Below are 16,506 nucleotides of genomic sequence, written 5' to 3' on the forward strand. Positions count from 1 at the left end.
CCCAGCCGGCGCTTGCGGGTTAGACCTGCCCTCTCTGCCGCTGCCGGCGGGGTAGACATGGCCGCCCTGCCATCGCCGGCGGGGTAGACGTGGCCTCCCTGCCGGCACAGGCTGGGTAGATCTTGGCTCCCTGCCGGCTCTGGCGGCCAAGACCTGGCCTCCCTGCCGGCGTGGGCCAGGTAGACCTGGCCTCCCTGCTGGCGCCGGCAGCGTAGTCCTGGCCTCCCTGCCGGCGCGGACCGGGTAGATGTGGCCTCCTTGCCGGCGCGGTCGGGGTAGACCTGGCCTCCCTGCCGGAGCCAGCGGGGGTAGACCTGACCTCACTGCCGGCGCCGGCAGGGTAGACCTGGCCTGCATGTCGGCTACGGCGGGTTAGACCTGGCCTCATTGCCGGCACGGTCGGGGTAGACCTGGCCTCCCTACCGGCACAGGAGGGGTAGACCTGGCCTAAATTCCGGCGCTGGCCGGGTAGACCTGGGCTCACAGCCGGCGCTAGCGGGTTAGACCTGCCCTATCAGCCGCTGCCGGCGGGGTAGGCCTGGCCGCCCTGCCAGCGCCGGCGGGGTAGACGTGGCCTCTCTGCCGTCGCGGGCGTGGTAGGCCTGGCCTCCCTGCCGGCGCCGGCGGGGTAGACCTGGCATCCCTTGCGGCGCCGGCAGGGTAGACCTGGCCTGCCTGTCGGCTACGGCAGCTTAGTCCTAGCCTCCTTGCCGGCGCGGTCGGGGTAGACCTGGCCTCCCTGCCGGCACCGGAGGCTTAGACCTGGCCTCTCTGCCGCCCGCGCGCCAGCTAGACCTGGACTCCCTGCCCACGCGGGCCGGGTAGACCTGGCCTCACTGCCGGCGTGGGAGGGGTAGAGCTGGCCTAAATTCTGGCGCTGGCCGGGTAGACCTGGGCTCCCAGCCAGCGTGGTCGGGGTAGACCTGGCCTCTCTGCCGCTGCCGGGGGGGTAGACCTTGCCGCCCTGCCAGCGCCGGCGGGGTAGATGTGGCCTCCCTGCCGGCGCCGGCGGGGTAGACCTGGCATCCCTTGCGGTGCCGGCTGGGTAGACCTGACCTCACTGCCGGCGCCGGCAGGGTAGACCTGGCCTGCCTGTCGGCTACGGCGGGTTAGACCTGGCCTCCTTGCCGGCGCGGTCGGGGTAGACCTGGCCTCCCTACCGGCGCGGGCCGGGTATACCTGGCCTAAATTCCGGCGCAGGCCGGGTAGACCTGGACTCCCAGCCGGCGTTGGCGGCTTAGACCTGCTCTATCAACTGCTGCCGGCGGCGTAGACCTGGCCGCCCTGCCAGCCCCGGCGGGGTAGACGTGGCCTCCATTCCGGCACAGGCTGGGTAGACCTGGCATCCCTTGCGGCGCCGGCTGGGTAGACCTGACCTCACTGCCGGCGCCGGCGGGGTAGACCTGGCCTGCCCTGCCAGCGCCGGCGGGGTAGACGTGGCCTCCCTGCTGTCGCGGGCGTGGTAGACCTGACCTCACTGCCGGCCCCAGCGGTGTAGACCTGGCCTCCCTGCCGGCGCAGGTGGGGTAGACCTGATATCCTTACCTGATGATCCAGGGTAGGCCTGACATTCCATACCTGATCCTCCGGTGTAGTACCTCTACCCACACTGGTAATCAAGTCTAGTACCGGTACCCGCCTGCCGGTACTCCGGGCTAGTACCAATACCCCACCCCGCACCCCGCCCGGTACTCCGGGTTGGTAGCGATAACCCGCGCCGGTAGTCCGGTGTAGTACTGGTACGCCCACCGTTTCTCGAGGGTAGTACCGGTACCCCCCACCAGTACTCCGGGGTAGAACCGGTACCCCCACCGGTACTCCGGGGTACACTTTCTATCCCTACAGGCGATCGGAGGTAGGCCCGACCTCCCTACCTGACCTTCTGGGATAGGCCGGCTATCCCTAACTGATGCTCCGGGGTAGGCCTGGCCTCCCCAGCCGGCGCCAGCGGAGTAGACATGGCCTCCATGCCAGCGCAGGCGGGGTAGACCTGGCTTGCCTGCTGGCCTCGGTGGGGTAGACCTGGCCTGCCTGCCGGCTCCGGCGGGATAGACCTGGCCTCCCTAGCTGGAGTCGGCAGCGTAGACATTGCCTCGCTAGCCAGCGCCGGCGGGGTACACCTGGCCTGCCTGCCGGCTCCGGCGGGATAGACCTGGCCTGCCTGCTGGCTCCGGCGGGATAGACCTGGCCTCCCTAGCTGCCGCTGGCAGCGTAGAGCTGGCCTCCCAAGACGTCGCCGGCGGGGTAGATCTGGCCTCCTTAGCCGACGTCGGCAGTGTAGACATTGCCTCCCTAGCCGGCGCCGGTGGGATAGACCTCGTCTTCCTAGCCGGCGCCGGTGGGGTAGACGTGGCCTCCCAAGCCGGCGCCAGTGGGGTAGACCTGGCCTCCTTAGCCGGCGCGGGAGGGGTAGACTTGGCCTCTGTAGCCGGCGCCAGCGGGGTAGACCTGGCCTCCCAAGCCGGCGCCGGCGTTGTAGACCTCGCCTCCCTAGCCGGTTCGACGGCGTAGATATTGCCTCCCCAACTAGCACCGGTGTGGTAGACATGGCCTTCCAAGCCGGCGCCGGTGGCTTAGACCTGGCCTCCCTAGCAGGCGCCGGTGGGATAGACCTGGCCTCCTTAGCCGACGTCGGCATTGTAGACATTGCCTCGCTAGCCGGCGCCGGTGGGGTAGACCTGGGATCCCAGGCCTTCGCCAGCGGGGAATACTTACTTGGTCTCCCTAACCGGCACCGACGGGTTAGACCTGGCCTCCCTAGCCGCGCCAGCGTGGTAGACCTAGCTTCCCAAGACAGCGCCAGCAGGGTAGACCTGGCCTCCCTAGCCGGCGTCGGCGGCGTAGACCTGGCCTCCCTAGCCGCGCCAGCGTTTTAGACCTGGCCTCTCAAGCCGGCGCCGGCGGGGTAGACCTGGCCTCCCAAGCCGGCGCCAGCGGGGTAGACCTGGCCTCCCAAGACGACGCCGGCGGGTAGACCTGGCCTCCCTACCGGCGCGGGAGGGGTAGACCTGGCCTAAATTCCGGCGCAGTCCGGGTAGACCTGGGCTCCCAGCCGGCGCTGGCGGGTTAGACCTGCCCTATCAGCCGCTGCCGGCTGGGTAGACCTGGCCGCCCTGCCGGCGTGGGAGGGGTAGAGCTGGCCTAAATTCCGGCACGGGCATGGTAGACCTGGGCTCCCAGCCAGCGCCTGCGTGGTAGACCTGGCCTCTCTGCCACTGCCGGCGGGGTAGACCTTGCCGCCATGCCAGCGCCGGCGGGGTAGACCTGGCCTCCCTGCCGGCGCCGGTGATGTAGACCTGGCCTCTCTAGGCGGCACCGGCCAGGTAGACTTGGCCTCCCTAGCCGGCGCCAGCGGGGTAGACCTGGCCTCCCTGCCGGCGCCGGCGGGGTAGACCTTGTCTTCCTAGTCGGCGCGGGTGGGGTAGACCGCCGGCAGCGGCAGAGAGGTCAGGTCTAACCCTCCGGTGCCGGCAAGGAGGCCAGGTCTACCCCAACCGCGCCGGCAAGGAGGCCATATCAAACCCGCCGTAGCCGACAGGCAGGCCAGGTCTACCCCTCCGGCAGCGGCAGAGAGGTCAGGTCTACCCAGCCGGCGCCGCAAGGGATGCCAGGTCTACCACGCCCGCGCCGGCAGGGAGGCCACGTCTACCTCGCCGGCGTTGGCAGGGCGGCCAGGTCTACCCCAGCGGCAGCGGCTGATAGGGCAGATCTAACCCGCCAGAGCCGGCTGGGAGCCCAGGTCTACCCTGCCCGTGCTGGAATTTAGGCCAGGTCTACCTCTCCCGCGCCGGTAGGGAGGCCAGGTCTACCCTGACCGCGCCGGCAAGGAGGCAAGGTCTAACCCGCCGTAGCGGACAGGGAGGCCAGGTCTACCCCGCCGGCGCCGGCAGTGAGGTCAGGTCTACCCCGCCGGCGCTGGCAGGGAGGCCAGGTCTTCCCCGCTGGCGCCGGCAGGCAGGCCAGGTCTACTCCGCCGGCGCTGGCTAGCGAGGCAATGTCTACGCTGCCGACGCCGGCTAGGGAGGCCAGGTCTACGCCGCCAGCGCCGGCTTAGGAGGCAAGGGCTACCCCGCCGGCGCCGGAAGGGAGACCAGGTCTACCCCGCCAGCGCCGGCTAGGGATGCCAGCTCTACGCCGCTGGTGCGGTCTTGGGAGGCCAGGTCTACCCCGCCGGCGCCGGCATGGAGGCAAGGTCTACGCCGCCGATGCCGGCTAGGGAGGCCAGGTCTACCCCGCCGGAGCCGGCAGGGAGGCCAGGTCTGCCTGCCGGTGTAGGCTAGGGAGGCCAGGTCTACCCCGCCGGAGCCGGCAGGGAGGTCAGGTCTTCCCCGACGGCGTCAGCTTTGGAGGCCAGGTCTACCCCGCCGGCACCGGCTAGGGACGCCAGGCCTACCCCAGAGCATCAGGTAGGGATAGCCGGCCTATCCCAGAAGGTAAGGTAGGGAGGTCGGGCCTACCTCCGATCGCCCGTAGGGATAGAAAGTGTACCCCGGAGTACCGGTGGAGGTACCAGTTCTACCCCGCAGTACTGGCGGGGGGTACCGGTACTACCCTCGAGAAACGGTGGGCGTACCAGTACTACACCGGATTACCAGGGCAGGTTATCGCTACCACCCCGGAATACCGGGCGGGGGCTGGGTGTGGGGTATTGGTACTAGCCCAGAGTACCGGCGGGCGGTACCGGTACTAGTCTGGATTACCGGTGTGGGTAGAGGTACTACAACGGAGGATCAGGTATGGAATGCCAGGCCTACCCTGGAGCATCAGGTAAGGATATCAGGTCTAACCCACCTGCGCCGGCAGGGAGGCCAGGTCTACACCGCCGGCACCGGCTAGGGAGGCCAGGTCTATCCTGCCAGTGCCGACATGGGAGGCCATGTCTATCCCACCGGCGCCGGCTAGGAAGACAATGTCTACGCCGCCGGCACCGGCTAGGGAGGCCAGATCTATGCCGCCGGTGCCAGCTAGGGAGGCCAGGTATACCCCGCCGGCGCCAGCAGGCGGGCCAGGTCTACCCAGCCGGCGCCAGCTAGGGAAGCCAGGTCTATCCCGCCGGTGCCGGGTTGGTAGGCCAGGTCTACCCCGCCGGCGCCGGCTTGGGAGCCCAGGTCTACCACGCCGGCACCAGCTATGGAGGCCAGGTGTACCCCGACCCCTCCGGAATTTAGGCCAGGTCTACCCAGACCACGGCGACAGGGAGGCCAGCTCTACCCTGCTGGTGTGGCAGGGAAGCCAGGTCTACCCTTCCGGTGCCGGCAGTTAGGCCAGGTCTACTCTGCCCGAGCCGGAATTTAGGCCAGGTCTACGCCTCACTCGCCAGCAGTGAGGGCAGGTCTACCCGGCCCGCACCGGCAGGGAGGCCAAGTCTACCCGGCCCAAGCTGGAAGGGAGGCCAGGTCTACCCCACCGGCGCCGGCAGGGAGGCCAGGTCTACCACGCTGTCGCCAGCAGGGAGGTCAGGTATACCACACCGGTGCCGTCAGGGAGGCCAGGTCTACCCCTCCGGCGCCGGCAAGCAGGCCAGTTCTACCATGCTGGCGCCGGCAGGGAGGCCATGTGTACCCCGCTGTCGCCGGCAGGGAGGCCAGGTCCACCCCACCCGTGCGGCTAGGGAGGCAATGTCTACCCTGCCGGCATCGGCATGAAGGCCACGTCTACCCCACGTTCGCGCGAAGGGAGGCCATGTCTACCACACCCGCGCGGGAAGGAAGGCCAGGTCTACCCTGCCGGAGCGGGCAGGGAGGCCAGGTCTACCCCGCCACGTGGGTAGGGAGGCCAAGTCTACCCCTATTGACGTGGAAGTCCCGGACACTGCACACAATCAATGTGATCGAGCAGATGCCACTTTATTGCCCAAATAGCTCAGTTTATATACTCATTCTTGTTCCTCTTCATGCATAAGCTGATTAAAGATTGGTTAGCATGTGTTGTCCACGCTCCTAGTTACACCATATGATTGGTTATATCAACACTGTACACGCGCATAAACATAAGACATAATTGGTTATATTAACTAAAACATGCAAAACTTTTCTCAGCCTAATTGGTCAAGATAAACTGCCGAATTGAGGTTCTTTGTGCCAAGTTCCCTTTATCGTGGAATGCGCACCTGTGTTCTTCTAATTGGCATCTTTCTTTTTTGGTCTTCTTGTTTATTCTGTTCAAGGCTTTCTAAAGGCATCTGGAACGCTCTTGCGACCGTTAGCTAAATATATGTCCGCAACAATTCCCCCTTTTTTGTTTTACATCAATTAACACAGCCTTACTTGATCTATCAATTAATTTTTAAACACATTGCAACATACAAGGCACACAAATTAAAATACAAAAAACCCACTACGAGATAAATCAAAACTATCTTAATCAATGATTTAAGAGCAGCTCTATTTTGTAAGGTTGTGTGTCTAATACTATCTACATCTAACAGTAAATCAGATAATACTACACCAATCTGTATTCAGGAACCCCAGAATTTGTGATTCCTGGGTTGGCAATGAGGGTGAATGCCCGATCCATGGAAACCAGGCATTCCCATCCATTGAGTCCATGACCTGCTGCACAGGGGTCTCCATCAATAAGTTCTTAAACTTCGTTGATGCCAGTGGAACCCCCTATTAAACCTGTGAAAAAGGGATTACTTGGTGTTGCTGTACGGAGGCATAAGCAATCTTGTCTGGTCACGTCAGCCAGGGTCATCCAGAGGTTTTCTTTGGCTTGCGGCGGTATCCATGGCTACATCCATCCGAGGACTGTGAGGAAGATGGACCATCCGTACATTCTTGTGCCGTCTCGCACCGCAAACTCAGCCCAGCAATCGGTAGGTGCCAGCTTTACGTCGGCGTCCCCATGGAGGCAACGATGGCCTTGCCGTACAGCAGCCCGATGCTCTTCGGGAAATCCCGGTATTTATACGTTTATACATATATATACAAAGGAACGGATTTCAGCACACGTGGCCAGCGAGTGTCAAAATCCGCCTCGGTTGCAACATGGGGAGCCTATGACGCATGCGCTTGCTGGCCAGGCACGCTGCACGAGTCATAGCCATCCTGTCTACTGGTTCATGGGTTTTGTGATGCGGTTGCAATGCACCGAGAATCTTGACCTGTTATGTTGGCCAAGGTGACCTACAAGATCTATGAACACAATTAATTAAACACAGTAAAAGCAACATTATACCTAATAAAATACACAAGAATAAAAGAAACCCCGATTTTTAACAAAGATACAAACCAACTCCTAAGTCCCCATCCTGCAGCTAAATGCTGTAAGCCGAAATGACAGCTTTCTTAATTGCGTTAAAGCTCTTGCAGCTCCTTCTTGCCTCTGCAGTTCTGTTATCTTGTTTATTAATTGCTCCACTGTCCAAGTTCCTCATGTCCGTTGTTTTTCTGGTGGTTCAAAGTCCGTTTATACTGCAGCTGTCACGTACTCCGGCCCACTCATGCTAACTGCGGCCTACTTATGCTAACTCTAAGTAATCAGGCTCAAAGAAATGTCCCCCATTTTCCATGAAATCTCCCACAATTCCCCCTTTTTGTTTTTGTGCAAGCCAAGTTACATGAAATGCTTTTGCAATCATATGTTCAACTATTTTTATGATACGTGGTACAATCATTACAACTGCTAATATTACAATTAAAATAACTAAGCCATGTATAAGCAAATCTTTCAACCATCCCGTAATTCTTAAACTTGTTAGTCATCTGCTTAACCCTGTGTTAGTTATCGTGAGTCTTTTACTGGGAATCATATTGATATCGGGTGTCAGTAACGTAAGTCGTCCGAGGCTACATGGCCTCCCGTTAAGTTTTGATGGAATTCCCCCCCACGCTCTAGCCCCACAAATTAAAAACATCCCTGCAGGTAAAGCAGCTGGAATAGAAAAAAAAAGCGTGATATTCTGGAATAGATATAGTTACACCAAGCTGTAGCATTTCTATATACAGGCAAAATAGCATTTACATTCTGACCCTTTCGAGTGGTGTTACAGATGTAATTAAACATTACACAGGGATTCATGATGACTGATCCTAACAACTCTAACTCTTGAGGTTCTTGTATTACTTGAGGCAGGTGTGCATACACACCGTCCCAATTATCGACACAGGATTGTGGGTTAGTACAAAGGGAAAATTCAGGCATTGGATCTGGCCAGGTGTCTAGAGGTAACCCCACCAAAGAGGTAGAAAAAGGATTTTCAGGGGTAGCGACAGAAAGATATATAGTTTCTTGATGCGTTATGTTTGCCAAAGTTACCCATACATTCTGTTTTGGTTGTTGGATCATCCATTCTTCACTTATGTGTGTCACCCATAACAGGCCAAATGCAGTGAGGAGGAGGAAAGCGAGGGGGGGGGGAAAGGGGGTGCATCAAAGGATACGGTTGGCGGTTTTTCTCGCTTCACAGCAGCCTCCAGCTGTGCCAGCTTTTCTATTACTGACTGTAACTGCTGCAAAGTGAACTCCGGCCCCTCTTCATGCTCTTGAGGCGACCTAGGCATAGACGGAGGCAACGGAGGGTATATGCTAGGTATAATTTGTTCATGTTGAGCGGCAATATCTGGGGGCTGTTTTCTCGTAGGCGGATTTTTACTCGCTTCCTGATTCTGTAGTGTTTCCTTTAAGCGTACGGTTAGGGAGGCTTGGGAACTGTCAGATGGCTGATTATTATCGGCAGTCCCAGGGATGGCTCCAGGCGGGCTTCGAGAGCCTCCAGCCTTTGTAACAGTTCTTTTAGTTGCTGTTCCCCCGAACCTATTGCCCGTTCCTCCTTTCCCTTGAGCGGGGATGGAGGAGTGGATGGTAGCAGTGGTGGATACAGGGATGACGCAACTGGTTTAGGTGATGAAGGACGAGAATTAGAGACTAAGTTGTTTTCCGTCTCTTCTGGTGGTGGTGGTGGAAATTCTGCCAGGCTGTCGGCTTTTTCCAAGGGCTGATCTCTGGGCTCTGGATCTGCTACTGCAGATTTACTGACTGCACTAGCCCCTGCGCCAGATACATGGGTTGGAACAACAGCTGGAATTTGTGGTGGCACAAAGGTGAAGCTCACCAGGGATGGCATCCCTTGTGGCCCTTCGGGCTGCAGTGCGGCAAAAGCAGAAGCTACTGCCGAACGTTCAGCTTTCATATCTTTTAAAGTTTCTATAATTAACTTCCACATGGTGGAATATCTGCTCGCCTCTTTTGAACCTGAACTTATGTTATGCCATAATTCTTGCCCTATCTTTTACCAAGTAGGGATGCCAAAAGCATCTCCAAAGATAGGGAGTAAGCCTTTTTCTCTCGCCCATAGTAACAGGACTTTCAGGGTAGACGAGTCATTAACTTAATCCTCTCGTAGAGAGCATATGTTGGAGGAGCTTAACCACTACTGCCTCTTCCTTGGACATAGTGGACCCCATCTCCTCCCCGGCCGCTCGCCTGATCAGGACGAGATTCCACGACGGTACCGTTTTTTTTTCCCAAGTGCTGGGGCAGCACTCGCCTACGGCCGACTTCCGCACCCTCTCTCCGTCGGCTCCTGTCGTACAATTCAACACCGATCCGAGGGTCCCTGTTCGGGCGCCACTTGTTGATGCGGAAGTCACGGACACTGCGCACAATCAATATGATCAAGCAGATGCCACTTTATTGCCAAGATAGCTCGGTTTATATGTTCATTCTAGTTACTGTTCACGCAGAAGCAAATTAGAGATTGGTTAGCATGAGCTGTCCACGTGCCTAGTTACACCTAATGATTGGTTATATCAACACTGTACATGTGCATAAACATAAGGCATAATTGGTTGTATTAACTAAAACATGCGAAACTTGTCTCAGTCTAATTGGTCAAGATAAGCTGCCGAATTGAGGTTCTTTGTGCCAAGTTCCCTTTATCGTGGAATGCGTACCTGTGTTCTTCTAATTGGCATCCTTCTTTTTTTGTCTTCTTGTTTATTCTGTTCAACGCATTCTAAAGGTGTCTGGAATGCTCTTACTACCGTTAGCTAAATATGTGTCCACAAGCAAAGCGTACTTGAAGCCTGCTGCCTACAAAACATCCTTGGCTCACAAATTGATCAATTCTATCGTGTCTGGATTGTTCACTATGTGCCCATTACTTTCCAAGTATCCCACAGTGAGGCCAGGTCTACCACGTCCGCCAAGGTAGGGATGCCAGGACTACCCAACCGGAGACAGCAGGGAAGACAAGACTACCCCGCCTGCGCATGTAGGGAGGCCAGGTCTACCCCGCACGCGCGGGTAGTGAGGCTAGGTCTACCCAGCCAGTGTGGATAGGGAGGCCAGGTCTACCCCGCCGGCGCTGGCAGGGAGACCAGGTGTACCCCGCCTGTGCGGGCAAAGAGGCCAGGTCTACCCCGCCCTCGAAGGCAGGGAGGCCAGGTCTACCCGGCTTGCGCGGGTACAGAGGCCAGGTCTACCCTGCCCGCGCAGGTAGTGAGGCCAGGACTACCTCTCCGGGTCCGGCAGGGAGGCCAGGTCTATTCCTCCGCGCCAGCAGGCAGGCCAGTTTTACCCCACCACACGTGTAGGGACGCCAGGTCTACCCTGTCGGTGCCGGCAGGGAGACCGGGTCTACCCTGCCTGAGCGGGAAGGGAAGCCAGGGCTATCCCGCCCGTGTGGGTAGGGAGGCCAGGTCTACCCCACCGGCTCTGGCAGGGAGGCCAGGTCTACCCCGCCCGCGCAGGTAGGGTGGCCAGGTCTACCCCGACGGCGCCAGCAGGGAGGCCAGGTCTACCCCGCCTGCGCGGATAGGGAGGCCAGATGTACCCCGCCGGCACCGGCAGGGAGGGCAGGTCTACCCCGCCCACGCGGGTAGGGAGGCCAGGCCCACACCACACGCGCGGGTAGGGAGGCCAGGTCTACCTTGGCGGCGAAGCAGGAAGGCCAGGTCTACCCCACCTGCGCCGGCAGGGAGGCCAGGTCTACCCCGCCGGCTCCAGCAGGGAGGTCAAGTCTACCCCACCCGCGAGGGCAGGGAGGCCAGCTCTACCCTGTCGGCGCCGGCAGGGAGGCCATGTCTACCCCGCCCGCACGCGTAGGGAGACCATGACTACCCCACTTGGGCGGGTAGGGAGGACAGGTCTACCCCACCTGCGCCGGCAGGGAGCCCAGGTCTACCCTGCCCGCGTGGGTACAGAGGCCAGGTCTACTCCCCCGGTGCCAGCAGAAAGGCCAGGTCTACCACGCCCGCCTGGGTATCGAGGCCAGGTCTATGTCGCTGGTGCCAGAATGGAGGCCAGGTCTATCCCACCTGCACAGGTAGGGAGGCCAGATCTACCCCGCCGGCCCCGGCAGGGAATCCTGGTCTACTCCACCCACGCGTGTAGGGTGGCTAGGTCTACCCCGGCTGCACTGGCAGGGAGGCCAGGTCTACCGTGCCGGCTCCGGCACGGAGGCCAAGTCTACCCCGCCCGCGTGGGTAGAGAGGCCAGGTCTACCCTGGCCACGTGGGAAGGGAGGCCAGGTCTACCCCGCCAGCGCAGGAAGGGAGGCCATGTCTACCGTGCCCGCCCCGGTTGGGAGGCCAGGTCTACCCCGCCCGCGTGGGTAGGGAGACCAGGTCTACCTCACTTGCGCGGGTAGGGAGGACCGTTCTACCCCACTTGCCCAGCAGGGAGGCCAGGTCTACCTTGCCCGCGTGGGTAGAGAGGCCAGGTCTACCCCCCCGGAGCCGGCAGGGAGGCCACATCTACCAGGCCCACGTGGGTAGGGAGGCCAGGTCTATGCCTCTGGTGCCGGTATGGAGGCCAGGTCTACCCCACCTGTGCAGGTAGGGAGGCCAGGTCTACCTCGCTGGCGCGGTTTGGGAGACCAGGTCTACCCCGCTGGCTCCGGTAGGGAGTCCAGATCTACCCTGCCCGCGCGGGTGGGGAGACCAGGTCTACCCTGCCCGCACGGGTAGGGAGGCCATGTCTACCCACACGGCGCTGGCAGGGTGGCCAGGTCTACCCTGCCGGCGCCAGCAGGGAGGCCAGGGTTACCCCGCCCGCGCGGGCAGCGAGGCCAGGTCTACCCCGCCTGCGTGGGTAGGTGTTTTGGCTTTGTGTGGCAATGTTTTGGTAGCGGGGGGTTACAGGGGTGGCTTCTGTAAGAAGCTGCTGGAAGCTTCCCCTGTGTTCGAGAGAGCCCATACCAGCCGGCTCTAAGACAGACCCGCCGCCAGCCAAGGCCAAACCAATCAGCGATAGTGGTAACGCCTCTGTGATAACATTTTTATGAAGGAAAAAAAAAGTTGTGACAGACGGTAATTGGCTGCCGGAGTGAGGAGTGAGAACATATAAGAGAAACAACCCTGCAGACACCAAGGTCAGTGAAGAAGGAGGGGGAGGAGATGCTCCAGGCGCCGGAGCAGAGATTCCCCTGCAGCCCGTGGGGAAGACCATGGTGAGGCAGGCTGTCCCCCTGCAGTCCATGGAGGTCCACGGTGGAGCAGATATCCACCTGCAGCCCGTGGAGGACCCCACGCCGGAGCAGGTGGGTTCCCGAAGGAGGCTGTGACCCCGTGGGAACCCCACGCTGGAGCAGGCTCCTGGCAGGACCTGCGGATCTGTGGAGAGAGGAGCCCACGGAGCAGGTTTGCTGACAGGACTTGTGACCCCGTGGGGGACCCACGCTGGAGCAGTCTGTGCCTGAAGGACTGCACACTGTGGAAAGGACCCATGCTGGAGCAGTTCGTGAAGAACTGCAGCCCATGGGAAGGACACACGTTGGAGAAGTTCATGGAGGACTGTCTCCCGTGGGTGGGCCACACTGGAGCAGGGGAAGAGTGTGATGAGTCCTCCCCCTGAGGAGGATGAAGCGGCAGAAAATAACGTGTGATGAACTGACCGTAAACCCCATCCCCGTCCCCCTGTGCCGCTGGGGGGTTGGTAGAGAATCCGGGAGTGAAGTTGTGCCCGGGAAGAAGGGAGGGGTGGAGGGAAGGTGTTCTGAGATTTGGTTTTATTTCTCATTACCCTACTCTGGTTGATCTGTAATAAATTGAGTTATTTTTCTCCAAGCTGAGTCTGTTTTGCCCGTGACAGTAATTGGTGAGTGATCTCTCCTGTCCTTATCTTGACCCACAAGCTCTGTGTTATATTTTCTCTCCCCTGTCCAGTTGAGAAGGAGGGGGAGTGATAGAACGGCTTTGGTGGGCACCTGGCGTCCAGCCAGGATTAACCCATCACAGCATCACACCCCCCCACCTCAAACTGCTCCCAGGAAGAGCTGTAAGCATCCCATGAAGGAACGGATCACCCTTCCCGGGTGCATGGGGGTCAGGGCTTGGCCATCCTGCTTGGTGAAACACATTTAGGGCTTTCACAGCCACCTCCACAATTGATCTTCCACCTGTAACCAGTGTCTCCGACTTCCTGTTTCACCAGTCCCCAGGGACGGTCTCCTTGTCTGGTCATTCCCTCCACGGTCTCTTCAGTGATGTTCCTCAGTGGAGCCCACTAACACCCTCAGAAACTTGCAAGTTTGATGCTGACTTTTACTTCTTGAGAGGCTTGTTCAATCTTTCAGCATCTGCAGTTCAGGAACTTGGCACCAGAGGGCTCATTAACATGAAAACTCCCTAACGAGCCAAGGCTCTGTGCATAATTTTCCTTTAGGTCTTCAATTCTTATGTGGTTAATTACAGACATTTCAGGAATGTAGTCAAAGTGGAAAGATTCAATACTAAACAATAAGAAAGAATACTTTTTTTCCCCCCGCTTTTCTTTAATTTTCTGCTCATGCATCATGTAATATCAGAAATCCTCAATTCATATTGATCCTCCTAATGGAGTTTGAATGATTACAAAGATCAAGACCCTTTCCGTCTTAACAATCTATGGTCATTCTTCATCCCTACCCCCAGCCCCACCTTTTCTCTCAACCACCTGGCACTTACAGCAGCCTTGTTCAAATCTGAGCTTTCTTCACTGAAGTCTGTAGCTGCATGTTTCAGCCCGTGGGCACCAACTCCCTCCTGCTGGAGAACGAGCTGCACACAGACACGCAGTGATGTAATACACTCAGCGGCTGTATATTAAGTCCACGTTACCTCCTGTGAAGTTCACTTCCCACAGCAGATAGCCTTAGACAAACAAAACCCAAATTTTTGAGTAAGCAGAGATCCCAGGACCCCCCCAATACACTCCCTGCCCTGGACTCTATCTGTCCATATCCACTCTTTGCACACAGCAAGTCACACGTTGAAGTCACGAGCTCCCCTGGTTCACAGAGGGAAAAAAGAGACAAAGCGAATGAAATGGTCTTTTTTGAATAGCCAAACGGGCACTAAGCCCAATATATCTGGACACAGGAGCATCTTCAAGCAGACTCTGCAATACCTAGACCCACTCATTTTTCATTCCCTGCAGGGTATAAAGTACATGTGGCTCTATCATCGGTGAAGACAGGGATGAGACTGATCTCCTCTAATATTGGACACCTTGGGTGCTGCTGCCCAGGCTTCCTTTTCTACCTGTATTTGGTAGTCATCCGTTATAATCCAAAAAACCTGATGGCACTACATGTAGTTAAGGCTTGACTGTCTCCATTGTGGAGACCCCACAGCCTTTCTGGGTGCATGTTCCCAGTGCCAGACAGACCTTATAGTGCAGGTTCTTTTCTCTTAAGCCTAGTCAGAATTTCCAATGGCCCAACTTTTTCCCATGGCTTCTCATCCTTCCACTGTGCCCACCTGGGAAGAGTCTGACTCATCCTCCTCTGCACCATCCCAGAAGCTAGCTGTAGACAAAGACAGTATCATCTCCCCTAGGCCAGCCTTGAATTTCTGACATCCTTCTCTTTGGCCCAGTGATATCGACCAGCCTTCAGCAGACTCCCCATTTCCAGTAGTTGGAGGTTGTTGGACTTGTGGGCCTAAACCTGTGTCTATAACCGCCATGCTGATCCCAACCAGGTCCCACTCCAGCTTCAGGAGATAACTAGGGATGAGAAGTCAGGGGTCACCCACCCCATTCCAGGGGTCTTCATTCCAATGAGACAGACCCTGTCCTCACACCAGTGTGTTGTCTGTACCGTTTCTGCAGTCACTCCATGGGGAATGGAGGTGAGCAGCTTTGATGCACATGTGCATCCACAGAGGCAGCTCCTCACACGCTGTTCTCTACAACATGGAATGTGGCAGAGGGGCCTAGTTCTACCTTTAATTACTTATGAGATGCCCCCATCACCCTGGAAAGATGTTCTCTGCAGGGGTAGAAATCCTTTCTGTTGCTCTCAGTGAAAGTAGAGACCCATGGAGGTGTAGTTTCCTGCAGTCAGAAGTTGATCTGACCATAAGGCTTGTCCTGTGCTGCCATGTGCTCTCAGCTAAACAGCAGTCACACTTGTGAGTTACCCGCCAAAACAGAAACTGTACTGTGCTAAAAAAGGAGTGCAGTTTCAAAGTGCAGATCTCCCAACTCCTCTGCCTTTCTTAGCCCAGACATGGAGAAAGTAACAAAGAAGGTGTGATGCATAAGTATCCTGCCTCGGATGACCAAACCAAGGACTCTCCAATACCACAATGGTATCACAGATAGCACAAAGGGAGAGCTGTGCCTTTCTGGAGGGCAACCTACAGCCTGGCAGGAGTCCCACAAGAGGACAATAACACACTGTTGGTTTAAAGAAGACGTAGGACTCATAGCCATATGATGTAGGCTATAGACATAGCCCCATGGACTACATTGCCTGGAGCCCCACAGGTTAGAAGGGGGCTTGGGCACCTCCATGCAGACACTTCCATGCCAAGACCAACAGGGTCAAGTGTCTGAAATGCGACTGAACGCCCCGTCCCAAAGAGCCTGGGAGCTAGAACAAGAGCAGCAGGCACAGATGGGGAAAACAAGGAGCAATAGTGTCATCCTCCTGCCGAGGGACAGACAGATGGGCACCCAGGAGACCCTTCACCTTCCCCAGCTGTGCACACCACCTTCCACAGCAGCATCACAGGGCAGTCTCTTTCAGCCCCTTTCTCCGGCAGAGGGCAAGGTGCACAATGGGGGAGAGATGCAGGCACTACGCTCCTCTACTTGAGGTCCTGCTGCAGAGGAGGCAGCTCTGGGCTGTGCTTGACCCCAGTAACCCTTACCAGACCTCATCCTGACCCCAACCTGTGGATCAACTTCCTGGCTTGACCTTGGACCTGTTCCATCATCAGAACCTCGCCAGATGATCTGGGCTTTGAACTGCCTCCAGCTGCCAGCCCCCTGGCCTGCCCTGCTCCCTTGTTGGCAGCTCAGGCTGGTGAGGCCCCCTCCCTGCTCACCTGGGGCTACCCCTCACTTCCCAGCTAGCTCTGCCTTCCAGAGCAGTTGTCCCTCGCTGCCCCCTAACAGAGCTGAGGTCCCAATCATGTCACCATTACCTGCATCTCCACTGCCCTCCCCTATGCTCTGGTTGTCTTGATGGCTTCACGATGCCCATTGTCCTGATGGACTCTCACTTTGCTACAGCTGACAGGGCCTCACAAGGAACAACCCACCGGCATCCTGGACTTTTTCCCTGCCCTCTCT

Source organism: Harpia harpyja, unplaced genomic scaffold, assembly GCF_026419915.1.
Source record: "Harpia harpyja isolate bHarHar1 unplaced genomic scaffold, bHarHar1 primary haplotype scaffold_39, whole genome shotgun sequence".
Lineage (NCBI taxonomy): Eukaryota > Metazoa > Chordata > Aves > Accipitriformes > Accipitridae > Harpia > Harpia harpyja.